Here is a 15,758-nt window from a genome sequence, read left to right as displayed (position 1 = left end):
GTGCCTCATGGTCCCGCCCCCCACATCCCTGTGACGATGGATGTGGCTGTCCTGCAACCCAGTTGTGTGTAGAAGCTGGGATTCGTCTTTCTGGAGCGCAGGAGGTTAGGGGGAATTTAAACAAGTCTTCAACATCATAAAGAATTTGTTAAAAGAGAGAAATGGATCGATCCTCTGCCCCCAATTGCTCTACTGCATAAATCCCACCTTAGTTAGTGTCCCAATCCACCGGACTTTCCACAATACCAAATCCAGCAATGCTCAGGAAGAATAATTGTTTTCCTATCCAGCCGACTGTTCTATATTGAAGAAGCTGGTGAACTTTAGAAGGACAATTCTGCCTTCCTATCCACACTGCTGTTCACACATCAGTGCACTACGTCGAGATATACTTTGGACTGACTTTTCTGTGTCATTTTTGGCTCTATTGTTCATAACAACAGATCAAGCTGAGCTGTACGAGATCTGCGTGTCCCCAGTGCACTCTGCTGAACACATCCAGATGTAGTCTGGGGCAATATTTCGCTGTTCGGTTCCATCCTGGTGCTCCAGAGGACACATCCACCTGCCCTGCAGCCGAACGCAAACCCTAACCCTAACCCTAACCCTGAGTTTTATTTGCTCTCCTAGTTTCCTTAAGTTCCCAGTCCACATTGTCTCGCGGCGCCGAGGACCCGGGTTCGATCCCGGCCCCGGGTTACTGGCCGTGTTCCACACCCACTGACCCAAGCTGAACTTCAGAAGCCAAACTGTCTGTGCCCTTCCCACCTGGATGGTTCCGAAATCCCACCTCAAGCTCGACTGCAGGTTCTATCCTTTATAGAATCATAGAATCCCTACAGCGTGGAAGGCGGGCCATTCGGCCCATCGGGTCTGCGCTAGCCCTTGAAAAGAGCAACCTATTTAAGCCCACACCGCCACCCTATCCACATTCCCGCAACCCAAACTAACCTAAAGGGCATCTTAGCACGGCGAATCCACCTGACCTGCACATATTTGGACTGTGGGAGGAAAACAGAGAACCCAGAGGAAACCGTGTCAGAGAAAGTGCAAACTCCACATGGACAGACATCCGAGGCTGGAATTGAACCTGGGTTGCTGGCGCTCTGAGGCAAGCGTGCAAACCACTGTGACACCGGATTGCAGCCTCCTGGACTCTGCACTGCACAGGTTCACCGTGTAGGACAATCTCTGGGGTCTCTGACAGCCTCTTTTTTGTTTTATAATGAAATACACAGTTCTTAAAATTTAGAGTAGTCAATTATTTTTCCAATTTATGATGGCTAATCCACCTACCTCTCACATCTTTGAGTTGTGGGGTGAGACCCACGCAGAACCGGGGAGAATGTGCAAACTCCACGCGGCCAGTGACCCGTGGCCGGGGTCGAACCCGGGTCCTCGGCGCAGCGAGGCAATGTGGACTGGGAACTTAAGGAAATTAGGAGAGCAAAAACGGAACATGAAAGGATACAGGCAGGTAAAATTAACGAAAATTCTAAGTAATTTTACCAGCTCATTAAGGGTAAAAGGATAACTAGCAAATAGCCGGAAAACATGGGCTATCGCTTCTCGGCCTTTTGGTTCAGATCAAGTGTAGTACCTGTCCTTATCAGTTTAATATCTGGTATGTCCCCGATCGGGGAACCGAATATTAAATTGATTTTTGGGACACGGAGATGTCCGGGCGGACACGGACGGGTCTGGCCCATAACCCGACCCTACGCCACAGCAGTCACCCGGGCCATCTTCAAATTTATCTGGCGATCCAAGATGGACCGTGTCCGAAGGGACACCATGTACAAACCTCTGGAGAAGGGAGGGCGGAACGTACCCAACGCCTCCCTCATCCTGTTGGCCACCTTTGTGTCCAGCTGCATCAAGCTGTGCGTGGACCCCCAGTATGCAAACACCAAGTGTCACTACATACTGAGGTTCTACCTGTCCCCGGTGTTACGAAGGATGGGCCTGGCCTCATTGCCGCGGAACGCTCCAAGTAGTTGGACCGTACCGTACCACCTGTCCTTCGTGGAAAAGTTTTTGAAGAAAAACACCTTTGACCACAAGGCAATGAAGCAGTGGTCAGCACGTAATGTCCTCGAGGCCCTCAGGTAAAAGGAGACCGTGGAGGACGTTGGATGGTTCCCTGAGCAGACGGCCAGAGTCATCTGGCAGAACGCCTCATCACCAGAACTTTCAAACAAGCACCAAGACCTCGCTTGGCTGGTGGTGAGAAGGGCCCTCCCTGTCAGATTCTTCATGCACACCCGAAGGCTCTGCGCCAATGCACGCTGCCCTCGGAGTGGCTGTGGGGGAAATGAGACGGTCACACACCTGCTTGTGGAATGTGCCTTTGCAAAGAAGGTCTGGAGAGAGATGCAGTGGTATTTGTCAAGGTTTATCCCAAACAGATCTGTGACACAGGACTCTGTGCTCTACGGACTGTTTCCAGGGACACACACCGAGACAAATATCAACTGCTGCTGGAAGGTCATCAACTCGGTAAAAGACGCTCTTTGGTCTGCCCGAAACTTGCTGATCTTCCAGTGCAAAGAATTGTCCTCGACCGAGTGTTGCAGACTGGCACATTCCAAGGTCCAGGACTACGTGCTGAGGGACGCACTCAAGCTTGGGGCAGCTGCCGCCAAGGCGCAATGGGGAAAGACCACTGTGTAAAGTCTTTCCAGCAAATGTACACCGAGGGGCCGGTAACAGTGTAAAGCCCCTCGGTCGGGGCAACCAACACTCCAATGTATAAAACCAACATGCCACTGTAAATGTTTAAGAAGGAATTGTAATGTAAAGAGTGATATGTGTACGACAATATCAAAAGTGAATGAAAGAAAGTCAAGGCAGCATGTAACCCTGCCGGAAATGTACAGTCAAGACAATTTGAAATGTTTCTGAAATGCTCATGATAAATTTTTATGAATAAAGTATATTTTTTTGAAAAAAAAAAAAAAAAAAAAAAAAATCTGTTCTTATCAGTTTAATATCTGATATATCTTCAATCTGGGGACCGAATATTAAATTGATTTTTAGGACTCGGAGATGGTTCAGGGGCTTGCTCCTTCCGCTCCACGCATCAACCTGGTCTTGCAGTGCTTCCAGGAATGGTGCCCTCTCCACGCTTTGGGGCGCAAAATGTATAATAGCAGAAAATGCCGCAAAACCTGGCTTACCCTTTTCTCTCTTGTCCAGTTGTCTCATCCTGACCAATTTAAGGCCTTTCAGGCTCCAAAGCATTGCTAGCTTTTCTGCTGGCGGGAGCTTCGTGCACGAATGTTGTGAGCCGATGGACTCGCGGACTTGCGGCAGCCAGGCTCCGTTTTCAGCTGATATGCCACACAGATTTCCGGCTGCTCTTTACAGGCCACTCACCTTCACACTCGGATGCCGACTTGCCTTCTCCTCACTTCAGTTACCACATCCCTTCATCCTGCACAACGGGGAAGTGTGGCGACAGACTGAACGGCATTCTCTTTGGATGTAGGTATATCTTCAGGGCGTCTCTTTTCGTTCTCCTGACTCCACGACCAACACGCCAGGGTGGAGCTCAGGGAGACTAGACATTGCCCCCTGTTGGATACCGCCAGTACTTGCTGCTTGCACGGATTGTCCTTTTTTCGGCAAAGGTGGAGATTTCTTCCACTCCCTCCGTTGGGTGTCACTGGCCTTCACAGCGTCTCCATTTCATCTGGTGACGACAGGGGACGGCTTGCCAGACGATGTCTTCGTGTTGTGTTTTACTGGTTCTGCATGCACAGACTCCACCGTGCTCGACCAAGCTGGAGGTTTCTTGACCAACAGTGAGCGTAGACTAAAAGTTCCAAAGCACAGTCGAGCGCAGCAAGGTGCACCTGAATGTCGGTGGATGAGGAGGACAAGAGCCATTGCCGGAAAATATGGGCTATCGCTTCTCGGCCTTTTGGCTCAGATCAAGTGTAGTATCTGTTCTTATCAGTTTAATATCTGATATGTCCTCAATATGGAGACCGAATATTAAATTGATTTTTAGGATTCGGAGATGGTTCAGGGGCTTGCTCCTTCCGCTCCACGCATCAACCTGGGCTTGCAGTGCTTCCAGGAATGGTGCCTTCACCCCGCTTTGGGGCGGAAATGTATAAAAGCAGAAAATGCCGCAAAACCTGCCTACCCCTTTTCTCTGTTGTCCAGTTGCCTCGTCTTGACCAATTTAAGGCATTTCAAGCTCCAAAGCATTGCTAGCTTTTCTGCTGGCGGGAGCTTCGTGCACGAATGTTGCGAGTCGATGGACTCGAGGACTTGCGGCAGCCAGGCTCCGTTTTCAGCTGATATGCCGCACAGATTTCCTGCTGCTTTTTACAGGCCACTCACCCTCACCCTCGGATGCCGACTTGCCTTCTCCTGACTTCAGTTACCACATCCCTTCATCCTGCACAACGGGATACTGTTGCGACAGACTGAACGGCATCCTGTTTGGATGCAGGTATACCTTCACGGCGACTCTTTTAGTTCTCCTGACTCAACGACCAACACGCCAGGGTGGAGCTCAGGGAGACTAGACATTGCCCTCTGTTGGATTCCGCCAGTACTTGCTGTTTGCACGGATTGCCCTTTGTTCGGCAAAGGTGGAGATGACTTCGACTCCCTCTGTTGGGTGTCACTGGGCCTTCACAGCGTCTCCATTTCATCTGGTGACGACAGGGGACGGCTTGCCAGACGATGTCTTCCTGTTGTGTTTTACTGGTTCTGCATGCTCAGACTCCACCGTGCTCGGCCAAGCTGGATGTCTCTTGTCCAACAGTGAGCGTAGACTAAAAGTTCCAAAGCACAGTCGAGCGCAGCAAGGTGCACCTGAATGTCGGTGGACGAGGAGGACAAGAGCCATTGCCGGAAAATATGGGCTATCGCTTCTCGGCCTTTTGGCTCAGATCAAGTGTAGTATCTGTTCTTATCAGTTTAATATCTGATATGTTCTCAATCTGGGGACCGAATATTAAATTGATTTTTAGGACTCGGAGATGGTTCAGGGGCTTGCTCCTTCCGCTCCACGCATCAACCTGGTCTTGCAGTGCTTCCAGGAATGGTGCCCTCTCCCCGCTTTGGGGCGCCAAATGTATAAAAGCAGAAAATGCCGCAAAACCTGGCTTACCCTTTTATCTCTTGTCCAGTTGTCTCATCCTGACCAATTTAAGGCCTTTCAGGCTCCAAAGCATTGCTAGCTTTTCTGCTGTCGGGAGCTCCGTGCACGAATGTTGTGAGCCGGCGGACTTGCGGCAGGCAGGCTCCGTTTTCAGCTGATATGCCACACAGATTTCCTGCTGCTCTTTACAGGCCACTCACCTTCACACTCGGATGCCGACTTGCCTTCTCCTCACTTCAGTTACCACATCCCTTCATCCTGCACAACGGGGAAGTGTGGCGACAGACTGAACGGCATTCTCTTTGGATGTAGGTATACCTTCACGGCGTCTCTTTTCGTTCTCCTGACTCCACGACCAACACGCCAGGGTGGAGCTCAGGGAGACTAGACATTGCCCCCTGTTGGATACCGCCAGTACTTGCTGCTTGCACGGATTGTCCTTTTTTCGGCAAAGGTGGAGATTTCTTCCACTCCCTCCGTTGGGTGTCACTGGCCTTCACAGCGTCTCCATTTCATCTGGTGACGACAGGGGACGGCTTGCCAGACGATGTCTTCGTGTTGTGTTTTACTGGTTCTGCATGCACAGACTCCACCGTGCTCGGCCAAGCTGGAGGTTTCTTGACCAACAGTGAGCGTAGACTAAAAGTTCCAAAGCACAGTCGAGCGCAGCAAGGTGCACCTGAATGTCGGTGGATGAGGAGGACAAGAGCCATTGCCGGAAAATATGAGCTTTCGCTTCTCGGCCTTTTGGCTCAGATCAAGTGTAGTATCTGTTCTTATCAGTTTAATATCTGATATGTCCTCAATATGGAGACCGAATATTAAATTGATTTTTAGGACTCGGAGATGGTTCAGGGGCTTGCTCCTTCCGCTCCACGCATCAACCTGGGCTTGCAGTGCTTCCAGGAATGGTGCCCTCTCCCAGCTTTCGGGCGCAAAATGTATAAAAGCAGAAAATGCCGCAAAAACTGGCTTCCCCTTTTCTCTCTTGTCCAGTTGTCTCATCCTGACCAATTTAAGGCCTTTCAGGCTCCAAAGCATTGCTAGCTTTTCTGCTGGCGGGAGCTTCGTGCACTCATGTTGCGAGCCGATGGACTCGCGGACTTGCGGCAGCCAGGTTCCGTTTTCAGCTGATATGCCACACAGATTTCCTGCTGCTTTTTACAGGCCACTCACCTTCACACTCGGATGCCGACTTGCCTACTCCTCACTTCAGTTACCACATCCCTTCATCCTGCACAACGGGGAAGTGTGGCGACAGACTGAACGGCATCCTGTTTGGATGTAGGTATACCTTCACGGCGTCTCTTTTAGTTCTCCTGACTCCACGACCAACACGCCAGGGTGGAGCTCAGGGAGACTAGACATTGCCCTCTGTTGGATTCCGCCAGTAGTTGCTGTTTGCACGGATTGCCCTTTGTTCGGCAAAGGTGGAGATGACTTCGACTCCCTCTGTTGAGTGTCACTGGGCCTTCACAGCGTCTCCATTTCATCTGGTGACGACAGGGGACGGCTTGCCAGATGATGTCTTCGTGTTGTGTTTTACTGGTTCTGCATGCACAGACTCCACCGTGCTCGGCCAAGCTGGAGGTTTCTTGACCAACAGTGAGCGTAGGCTAAAAGTTCCAAAGCACAGTCGAGCGCAGCAAGGTGCACCTGAATGTCGGTGGAAGAGGAGGACAAGAGCCATTGCCGGAAAATATGGGCTGTCGCTTCTCGGCCTTTTGGCTAAGATCAAGTGTAGTCTCATTTGATCGAGGGAAGCTGAGGATTTCGATGACGATCGTGGATTGGAGAACTCGGAGGAATTGAAGTCGCCAAAGAAGAAACGTTTGGAGCTTGGCTGCTATTGGTGGATCTACATGCTGGCCTAAACCTCGGGTTTAGGCCTAACGCCGATACAGTTTCACACCCAACGTACGAGCTATGGATGCAGCTGCATCCCGACCACCAGGCTGGGGCGTGCGAAACACTGTCCGAGTCACAGTGAAGAAAACGGATGGAGAGTCACCTTTGGACCGGAAACACTTCGTGAAGAAGGTGCTGCTCGAGTGCTGTGGGTTTAAAGCAACAGAGATCTTCTGCTTGCAAAACTTCCCCAAGAATGGTTTCTTTGATGTCACCTTCAAGAGCGTCGCAGCGTGCATCAAATTCTTGAACGTCTTCAAGGAAAAAGGTAACCAGAGTCCCTTGTCGATCCTGACTGTGGAACCTCTGTTTACGCTACCGGCAGAGCGAAATCGGGTTGTTACACTGCACACGTACAACCCCCACGTCCCTGTATCTGATGTGCTCACGTTCCTCGCCAGGTACGCTGAGCTGAAAAGTGACAGCGTGCAAGTGAAAGACACCTTCGGCATCTGGACAAGTGAGCACCAGGTCAAGGTGACCCTAAGAACGGACAGCAACGGAGCCATCCTGCATCCCCCCTCCAATTTCGCTATTGGAGTAAATCGTGGCTACCTCTACTACGTGGGACAGCCACGAGTATGCCACACCTGTGGCAAAACGGGGCACGTTGCCGCAAACTGCAGTGTGACCTTCTGCAAGAACTGCAGGCAGGAGGGACACATGACTAAGGACTGCAAAGAAGACAAGTGCTGCAACCTGTGTGGGGAGGCCGGCCATCTTTACAGGGCCTGCCCGAAACGCGGGGCAACATACGCTGAAATCATCAGCAGCGGAGTTAAAAAGGCGACCAGAGAGGAGGTGCATACACCCTCCACCGAAAAAGACACCACGGCTCAGAATGAGGAAAAGCAACAAAAGGGCCCCAACAAAAAGAAGAGGCCCCAGCACCTCCTGACAACCCAACCCCAGCCCCATCTGATGAGGAACACTCAATGGAAGAGGAAGAGGATGGGACAAAGAATAAAGAGCCCTGGGAAACAGTGAACAGGGACAAACGAAAGCGGAAACAAAAAAACAAACTGAAGAACCCCCCGAGGGGTAGTGGCAAAAAGCGACACCTCTCAGCCGGCGCACTTAGCGCCGACACCTCATCCGATGAGGGAAAACAGGACAAGAATCGGCCTCAAATAAAGAGGCAAAGCACCAACGTGGAACGTAAGGCACAGACCCCCCAGACCACCGACCGGGAAGGAAACAAGGTCACAGACCAACCCCCGATAGTAACGAGCAGCAACAACCCAGGTGAAGAACGGCCTGCAACCCCAACACCTACTGACTGCCGCAACGAACCCCAGGGCTACACCACCCCCCCAATGCATCTGCATCAAAATCACGGGGCCAGTACGGACCAGAACAGCTTTCTCAGCCCTGCAACTGTGCTAAAGTTTGCGAGCACCACCGGCATGCTGGGGAACATCGAACAGCTGGAACAGCCAACTGTATAGACTCTGGACTCTTGAGACTGGTAAATCTATCTTTTTTATAATGGGTTTAAAAATTGCATCCATAAATGTGCGAAGCATCAAAGATACTTCGCGGTGTGTAGCCACACTCAACTATTTGGCAAATGTAAAAGCTGACCTACTGTTCCTGCAGGAGTGCGGAATTCCGCACCTCAGCAACTACAGGCGCTGGTCGAGCTGGTGGTCCCACGGGCCATCCATCTGGTCAGGAGGAAACGACTGCCGCTCCTCCGGCCTGGGTATTCTGCTGCGGGGAGGCAACTTCACCATCTCCGACGTTAAGGAGGTGGTGGGCGGGCGCCTCCTCGTAGCAGACGTGAAATACAAAAACACCCCTCTCAGACTTATTAATGTGTACGCCCCGGCCGTAAAAAGTGAGCGGCTGGCAGTTCTTCAGCAACTCCCACTGCTGTTGGCCACCTCCAAGCCGGTCATCCTGGGTGGTGACTTCAACTGCATCATCGATGCGGCTGGACGATCCAGCAAAGCCGACAGCAAACTAGACGCTACGTCCAGACTCCTGATGGAAACGGTAAAAGACGCCAAGCTGCTCGACGTCTGCAGCAACCCTGCAGACGGCGCGCAGCGTAGATACACATGGTCACGGCCAGACGGGTCCGTCCGCTCCAGGATAGACTTCTTTTTTGTGTCCCGAGCTTTCACGGTCAGGTCCACCGACGTAACGCCGGTGTTCTTCTCTGACCACTGCCTCCTACTGGCCGACTGCCACCTGCAGGAAGACCAGGGGGTAGGCAGGGGGACGTGGAAGCTAAATGTAAAACTGCTGACCCCTGAGAACATCGAGGAACTCAGGAGGGATTACAAAGGTTGGAGAACCGTGAAACCCCTCTTTGAGGCCCCACATCTCTGGTGGGAAGCAATCAAGGGGAATATCAAGAGGTTTTTCATCCTCAAGGGCGTTCAAAAGGTGAGAGAGAGACGAGGGGTCATGTCCAGGCTCCAGAAAAGTATGCAAAATTTGCTCCAGCTGCAGTCGATGGATGTGGATGTCAAGGAGGATCTCCAAGAGGTGAAGAGCCAGCAAGCCTCGCTCTACACCTCGGAGGCCTCCAAGGTTATCTTCCGTTCCAGAGTCCGCTCCGTGGAGCAGGACGAAAAGTGCTCACGCTTCTTCTTCCAAAAGGTGCACAGAGACACCTCTGTGATCAGCAGCCTGAAGGAAGAGGATGGCTCTGAAAAGTCATCGCAGTCTGACATCCTGAGGATCAGCCAATCCTTTTATGCCGGACTGTATGACCTGAAGCCAACAGATAGCACTGTTTCCCAGACCTTCCTGTCGACTATCACGGAGGTCATAGGCGACAGCGAGCTGGAAAACCTGGACAAACCACTAACTCTGGACGAGCTGACAAAGGCCGCCAAGTCCTTCGAGACGAGTAAAACTCCCGGAAGCGACGGCTTACCGGTTGAGTTGTATTCGGCTCTGTGGGACTGGATGGGCCCAGACCTGCTGGAAGTGTACGAGAGTATGCTTCTGGAAGGCAGCATGTCAGAGTCCATGAGGAAAGGCATCATCACCCTCATCTACAAACAGAAGGGGGAAAGGGAAGAAATTCGAAATTGGCGACCCATTTCACTGTTGAATGTGGACTACAAAATTCTAGCAAAGGTCATCGCAAATCGGGTCAGGTCTGCTCTGGAGTCGGTGATCCACCCTGACCAGACCTGTGCTGTACCCGGCAGGAAGATCTCTGATAGCCTCGCGCTACTCAGGGATACGATCGCCTACGTGCAGGACAGGGGGGTGGACACTTGCCTCATAAGCCTTGACCAGGAGAAGGCTTTTGACAGAATATCGCACACCTACATGATGGATGTGCTCTCCAAAATGGGGTTTGGGGAGGGAATTCGCAATTGGATCAAACTGCTCTACACAAACATCTATAGCGCAGTCTCAATCAATGGGTGGGAATCAGAAAAGTTCCAGATCAGATCTGGAGTCAGGCAGGGCTGCCCTCTCTCCTCTGCCCTTTTTGTGTGCTGCATAGAACCTTTTGCCGAGTCCATCAGGAGGGATCCGGGTATAAGAGGAGTGACGATCCCAGGCAGTGGAGGCATGCAAGTCAAGGCCTCCCTGTACATGGACGACGTTGCCGTCTTCTGCTCGGATCCTGCGTCTGTACGCAGGCTCTTAACCACCTGCGACCAGTTTGAACTGGCCTCTGGAGCCAAGGTAAACCGGGGCAAGAGCGAGGCCATGTTCTCTGGGAACTGGGCCGACCGGTCCTTTGTCCCCTTCACTGTCAGGTCAGATTACCTGAAGGTGCTGGGGATATGGTTCGGAGCTGCTGGGGCGTGCACCAAAAACTGGGAGGAGCGCATAGGAAAGGTAAGACAGAAACTGGGCTGGTGGGAGCAACGCTCCCTCTCCATTGCGGGCAAAACCCTGGTCATCAGGTGTGAGGTACTCTCGGTGCTACTGTACGTGGCGCAGGTCTGGCCCATAACCCGACCCTACGCCACAGCAGTCACCCGGGCCATCTTCAAATTTATCTGGCGATCCAAGATGGACCGTGTCCGAAGGGACACCATGTACAAACCTCTGGAGAAGGGAGGGCGGAACGTACCCAACGCCTCCCTCATCCTGTTGGCCACCTTTGTGTCCAGCTGCATCAAGCTGTGCGTGGATCCCCAGTATGCAAACACCAAGTGTCACTACATACTGAGGTTCTACCTGTCCCCGGTGTTGCGAAGGATGTGCCTGGCCTCATTGCCGCGGAACGCTCCAAGTAGTTGGACCGTACCGTACCACCTGTCCTTTGTGGAAAAGTTTTTGAAGGAAAACACCTTTGACCACAAGGCAATGAAGCAGTGGTCAGCACGTAATGTCCTCGAGGCCCTCAGGGAAAAGGAGACCGTGGAGGACGTTGGATGGTTCCCTGAGCAGACTGCCAGAGTCATCTGGCAGAACGCCTCATCACCAGAACTTTCAAACAAGCACCAAGACCTAGCTTGGCTGGTGGTGAGAAAGGCCCTCCCTGTCAGATTCTTCATGCACACCCGAAGGCTCTGCACCAATGCACGCTGCCCTCGGAGTGGCTGTGGGGGAAATGAGACGGTCACACACCTCCCTGTGGAATGTGCCTTTGCAAAGAAGGTCTGGAGAGAGATGCAGTGGTATTTGTCAAGGTTTATCCCAAACAGATCTGTGACACAGGACTCTGTGCTCTACGGACTGTTTCCAGGGACACACACCGAGTCAAATATCAACTGCTGCTGGAAGGTCATCAACTCGGTAAAAGACGCTCTTTGGTCTGCCCGAAACTTGCTGATCTTCCAGTGCAAAGAATTGTCCTCGACCGAGTGTTGCAGACTGGCACATTCCAAGGTCCAGGACTACGTGCTGAGGGACGCACTCAAGCTTGGGGCAGCTGCCGCCAAGGCGCAATGGGGAAAGACCACTGTGTAAAGTCTTTCCAGCAAATGTACACCGAGGGGCGCGTAACAGTGTAAAGCCCCTCGGTCGGGGCAACCAACACTCCAATGTATAAAACAAACATGACAATGTAAATATTTAAGAAGGAATTGTAATGTAAAGAGTGATATGTGTATGACAATATCAAAATTGAATGAAAGAAAGTCAAGGCAACATGTAACCCTGCCGGAAATGTACAGTCAAGACAATTTGAAATGTTTCTGTAATGCTCATGATAAATTTTTATGAATAAAGTATATTTTTTGAAAAAAAAAAAAAAAAAAATCTATTCTTATCAGTTTAATATCTGATATGTCCTCAATATGGAGACCGAATATTAAATTGATTTTTAGGACTCGGAGATGGTTCAGGGGCTTGCTCCTTCCGCTCCACGCATCAACCTGGGCTTGCAGTGCTTCCAGGAATGGTGCCCTCTCCCCGCTTTGGGGCGCTAAAAGCATAAAATGCCGCAAAACGTGGCTTCCGTTTTTCTCTCTTGTCCAGTTGTCTCATCCTGACCAATTTAAGGCCTTTCAGGCTCCAAAGCATTGCTAGCTTTTCTGCTGGCGGGAGCTTCGTGCACGAATGTTGCGAGCCGATGGACTCGCGGACTTGCGGCAGCCAGGCTCCGTTTTCAGCTGATATGCCACACAGATTTCCTGCTGCTTTTTACAGGCCACTCACCTTCACACTCGGATGCCGACTTGCCTTCTCCTCACTTCAGTTACCACATCCCTTCATCCTGCACAACGGGGAAGTGTGGCGACAGACTGAACGGCATCCTGTTTGGATGTAGGTACACCTTCACGGCGTCTCTTTTCGTTCTCCTGACTCCATGACCAACACGCCAGGGTGGAGCTCAGGGAGACTAGACATTGCCCTCTGTTGGATTCCGCCAGTACTTGCTGCTTGCACGGATTGTCCTTTGTTCGGCAAAGGTGGAGATTTCTTCGACTCTCTCCATTGGGTGTCACTGGCATTCACAGCGTCTCCATTTCATCTGGTGACGACAGGTGACGGCTTGCCAGACGATGTCTTCCTGTTGTGTTTCACTGGTTCTGCATGCTCAGACTCCACCGTGCTCGGCCAAGCTGGATGTCTCTTGACCAACAGTGAGCGTAGACTAAAAGTTCCAAAGCACAGTCGAGCGCAGCAAGGTGCACCTGAATGTCGGTGGACGAGGAGGACAAGAGCCATTGCCGGAAAATATGGGCTATCGCTTCTCGGCCTTTTGGTTCAGATCAAGTGTAGTATTTGTTCTTATCAGTTTAATATCTGATATGTCCTCAATCTGGGGACCGAATATTAAATTGATTTTTACCACTCGGCGATGGTTCGGGGCTTGCTCCTTCCGCTCCACGCATCAACCTGGTCTTGCAGTGCTTCCAGGAATGGTGCCCTCTCCCAGCTTTCGGGCGCAAAATGTATAAAAGCAGACAATGCCGCAAAACCTGGCTTCCCCTTTTCTCTCTTGTCCAGTTGTCTCATCCTGACCAATTTAAGGCCTTTCAGGCTCCAAAGCATTGCTAGCTTTTCTGCTGGCGGGCGCTCCGTGCACGAATGTTGCGAGCCGATGGACTCGCGGACTTGCGGCAGCCAGGCTCCGTTTTCAGCTGATATGCCACACAGATTTCCTGCTGCTCTTTACAGGCCACTCACCTTCACACTCGGATGCCGACTTGCCTTCTCCTCACTTCAGTTACCACATCCCTTCATCCTGCACAACGGGGAAGTGTGGCGACAGACTGAACGGCATTCTCTTTGGATGTAGGTATACCTTCACGGCGTCTCTTTTCGTTCTCCTGACTCCACGACCAACACGCTCGGGTGGAGCTCAGGGAGACTAGACATTGCCCCCTGTTGGATACCGCCAGTACTTGCTGCTTGCACGGATTGTCCTTTGTTCGGCAAAGGTGGAGATTTCTTCGACTCTCTCCGTTGGGTGTCACTGGCCTTCACAGCGTCTCCATTTCATCTGGTGACGACAGGTGACGGCTTGCCAGACGATGTCTTCCTGTTGTGTTTTACTGGTTCTGCATGCTCAGACTCCACCGTGCTCGGCCAAGCTGGATGTCTCTTGACCAACAGTGAGCGTAGACTAAAAGTTCCAAAGCACAGTCGAGCGCAGCAAGGTGCACCTGAATGTCGGTGGACGAGGAGGACAAGAGCCATTGCCGGAAAATATGGGCTATCGCTTCTCGGCCTTTTGGCTAAGATCAAGTGTAGTCTCATTTGATCGAGGGAAGCTGAGGATTTCGATGACGATCGTGGATTGGAGAACTCGGAGGGATTCAAGTCGCCAAAGAAGAAACGTTTGGAGCTTGGCTGCTATTGGTGGATCTACATGCTGGCCTAAACCTCGGGTTTAGGCCTAACGCCGATACAGTTTCACACCCAACGTACGAGCTATGGATGCAGCTGCATCCCGACCACCAGGCTGGGGCGTGCGAAACACTGTCCGAGTCACAGTGAAGAAAACGGATGGAGAGTCACCTTTGGACCGGAAACACTTCGTGAAGAAGGTGCTGCTCGAGTGCTGTGGGTTTAAAGCAACAGAGATCTTCTGCTTGCAAAACTTCCCCAAGAATGGTTTCTTTGATGTCACCTTCAAGAGCGTCACAGCGTGCATCAAATTCTTGAACGTCTTCAAGGAAAAAGGTAACCAGAGTCCCTTGTCGATCCTGACTGCGGAACCTCTGTTTACGCCACCGGCACAGCGAAATCGGGTTGTTACACTGCACACGTACAACCCCCACGTCCCTGTATCTGATGTGCTCACGTTCCTCGCCAGGTACGCTGAGCTGAAAAGTGACAGCGTGCAAGTGAAAGACACCTTCGGCATCTGGACAAGTGAGCACCAGGTCAAGGTGACCCTAAGAACGGACAGCAACGGAGCCATCCTGCATCCCCCCTCCAATTTCGCTATTGGAGTAAATCGTGGCTACCTCTACTACGTGGGACAGCCACGAGTATGCCACACCTGTGGCAAAACGGGGCATGTTGCCGCAAACTGCAGTGTGACCTTCTGCAAGAACTGCAGGCAGGAGGGACACATGACTAAGGACTGCAAGGAAGACAAGTGCTGCAACCTGTGTGGGGAGGCCGGCCATCTTTACAGGGCCTGCCCGAAACGCGGGGCGACATACGCTGAAATCATCAGCAGCGGAGTTAAAAAGGCGACCAGAGAGGAGGTGCATACACCCTCCACCGAAAAAGACACCACGGTTCAGATTGAGGAAAAGCAACAGAAGGGCCCCGAACAAAAAGAGGAGGCCCCAGCACCTCCTGACAACCCAGCCCCAGCCCCATCTGATGAGGAACACTCAATGGAAGAGGAAGAGGATGGGACAAAGAATAAAGAGCCCTGGGAAACCGTGAACAGGGACAAACGTAAGAGAAAACAAAAAAACAAACTAAAGAACCCCCCGAGGGGTAGTGGCAAAAAGCGACACCTCTCAGCCGGCGCACTTAGTGCCGACACCTCATCCGATGAGGGAAAACAGGACAAGAATCGGCCTCAGATAAAGAGGCAAAGCACCAACGTGGAACGGAAGGCACAGACCCCCCAGACCACCGACCGGGAAGGAAACAAGGTCACAGACCAACCCCCGATAGCAACGAGCAGCAACAACCCAGGTGAAGACCGGCCTGCAACCCCAACACCTACTGACTGCCACGACGAACCCCAGGGCTACACCACCCCCCCAATGCATCTGCATCAAAATCACGGGGCCAGTACGGACCAGAACAGCTTTCTCAGCCCTGCAACTGTGCTAAAGTTTGCGAGCACCACCGGCATGCTGGGGAACATCGAACAGCTGGAACA

General features: G+C 51.9%; 6 non-coding genes and 1 pseudogene across 6 annotated transcripts; all 7 read left to right on the top strand.

The window, feature by feature from the left end:
* Window positions 1–1,561: 1,561 nt before the first annotated feature.
* LOC140397330 (U2 spliceosomal RNA) lies at window positions 1,562–1,722 on the top strand (annotated as a pseudogene).
* A 1,213-nt stretch (window positions 1,723–2,935) lies between these two features.
* LOC140397266 (U2 spliceosomal RNA) lies at window positions 2,936–3,124 on the top strand. Its single transcript, XR_011936792.1, has one exon. It is a non-coding gene; the product is annotated as a U2 spliceosomal RNA (small nuclear RNA).
* Window positions 3,125–3,909: 785 nt separating this feature from the next.
* On the top strand, window positions 3,910–4,100 carry LOC140397561 (U2 spliceosomal RNA). The gene has a single exon (XR_011936995.1). It is a non-coding gene; the product is annotated as a U2 spliceosomal RNA (small nuclear RNA).
* Window positions 4,101–4,885: 785 nt separating this feature from the next.
* On the top strand, window positions 4,886–5,076 carry LOC140397287 (U2 spliceosomal RNA). The gene has a single exon (XR_011936802.1). It is a non-coding gene; the product is annotated as a U2 spliceosomal RNA (small nuclear RNA).
* A 777-nt stretch (window positions 5,077–5,853) lies between these two features.
* Window positions 5,854–6,044, top strand: LOC140397563 (U2 spliceosomal RNA). Its single transcript, XR_011936997.1, has one exon. It is a non-coding gene; the product is annotated as a U2 spliceosomal RNA (small nuclear RNA).
* Window positions 6,045–12,188: 6,144 nt separating this feature from the next.
* Window positions 12,189–12,370, top strand: LOC140397328 (U2 spliceosomal RNA). Its single transcript, XR_011936820.1, has one exon. It is a non-coding gene; the product is annotated as a U2 spliceosomal RNA (small nuclear RNA).
* A 777-nt stretch (window positions 12,371–13,147) lies between these two features.
* On the top strand, window positions 13,148–13,337 carry LOC140397778 (U2 spliceosomal RNA). The gene has a single exon (XR_011937207.1). It is a non-coding gene; the product is annotated as a U2 spliceosomal RNA (small nuclear RNA).
* Window positions 13,338–15,758: the final 2,421 nt, after the last annotated feature.

This window comes from Scyliorhinus torazame, chromosome 20 (assembly GCF_047496885.1).
Source record: "Scyliorhinus torazame isolate Kashiwa2021f chromosome 20, sScyTor2.1, whole genome shotgun sequence".
NCBI classification, from domain to species: domain Eukaryota; kingdom Metazoa; phylum Chordata; class Chondrichthyes; order Carcharhiniformes; family Scyliorhinidae; genus Scyliorhinus; species Scyliorhinus torazame.
Note: the sequence above shows the minus strand (reverse complement) of the source record. Positions and strands in the feature narration are given on the sequence as shown.